The following is a 1,387-nucleotide window of genomic DNA, read 5'->3' on the forward strand; positions in this document are numbered from 1 at the left end:
TACAAAACCTTCACCGAGCAAGCAACGTGGAGGCCGATTCCAGCAATCGGCCAAAATTATCCTCACCCACCGTTCTGCTTGGGGTCAACATGTTATCCAACAGAGCCGATACCATCAATTCTCTTGACAGAATCGGCTCGGGGGGGCACCCAGGTGGATAAAATACGAGGATATGTAACGGAAGCATCTCATCTTTTGGTGATGGGTATTGGAATATGGGGGCCGATGCACTAGTCGGCCGTAAAAAAAAAAAAAAAAAAATCTGAAAATTCGAAAATTTTCGAGCACAGCCGATGCATCAGACATCGACTTAAGAGGAGTAACTGTTACGATCAGAGGGTCAATGGAGCACTAATGGAAGAGCTCCTCAATGGAGTAGTCTAAGGGCTTGAATCCTCTCTTCAAGAACAATGCCAGGAGCAGCCTGGACGTGCGGATCAGGTCAAGGATGGATCGCATCAGATCCACCAAAGGAAAGGAGCCGATCTGGCCGGCAAGAACTGAAGAAGCTCGGGGGGCAGTTCACCTTGAAGACTCTATGCCTTGGGAAGCCGATTTATGTGCAAATCGGCTGGTTCTCGTCTCTGTCTCGCCTTGGGTGAGACTCGGGGGGCAACAGGCTTGGTAGGTGCTCTGTTTTGGAGAGCCGATTGGAGTTACTTCGGCTGCCACTACATCATGATCTTCTCAGGAAGAACTGGGAAGGAAAAGCCGTCGTCTGGTACGAGGTTTGGACCGTGCTGATACTGCAAGAAAAGGAAGAGACTGGTTTCTCGAATTAGCCGATGGATGGTTATCGGCTGCGGGACTGCAAAACACCACGGTCGAGAAAAACAATAATAGCCCGATTCGTTACTATCGGTCTTGGTGCGGCAAGCGGGAGGATGGAAATTGGATTAATGAAAGGAGAAATTGGAAGAACAATTCTCATTAATTCAAAGGAGCAGCTTTACAAGAAGAGCCGATGGCTCTCAAAAGAGGGATCTAGTGCCTAGTGCACCGCTATCGCTAGTCCTACTCTACTAGTCGTCGCTGTCCTCATCGTCGCCGTCGTCGAGGTCGTCGGCGCTGCTCCCAGAAGCTCCTCGCCGGCTGCTGCCCCAGCCATCGGCTGGAGCCTTCTCCTCCTCCTCGTCATCATCATCGTCCTCGCTATCCGCCCAGCCGCGGAAGCGCTTCGTTGGAGGATACCCAATGGAGGCGGAGGAATCATCTTCCTCCTCCTCCTCATCTTCTTCTTCGTCATCATCGTCATCCTCGCTGTCCGCCCACATGCGGGAGCGCTTCTTCGGCGGCAGCTTGGCGGAGGGGGAGACCTTGGTCCTCTCCGCTTCTCCTCCCTTCTTCTCCTTGTCAGAGGAGATGGGGAGTGCCCCGGAGCGGAGAT

This window comes from Lolium rigidum, chromosome 5 (assembly GCF_022539505.1).
Source record: "Lolium rigidum isolate FL_2022 chromosome 5, APGP_CSIRO_Lrig_0.1, whole genome shotgun sequence".
Lineage (NCBI taxonomy): Eukaryota > Viridiplantae > Streptophyta > Magnoliopsida > Poales > Poaceae > Lolium > Lolium rigidum.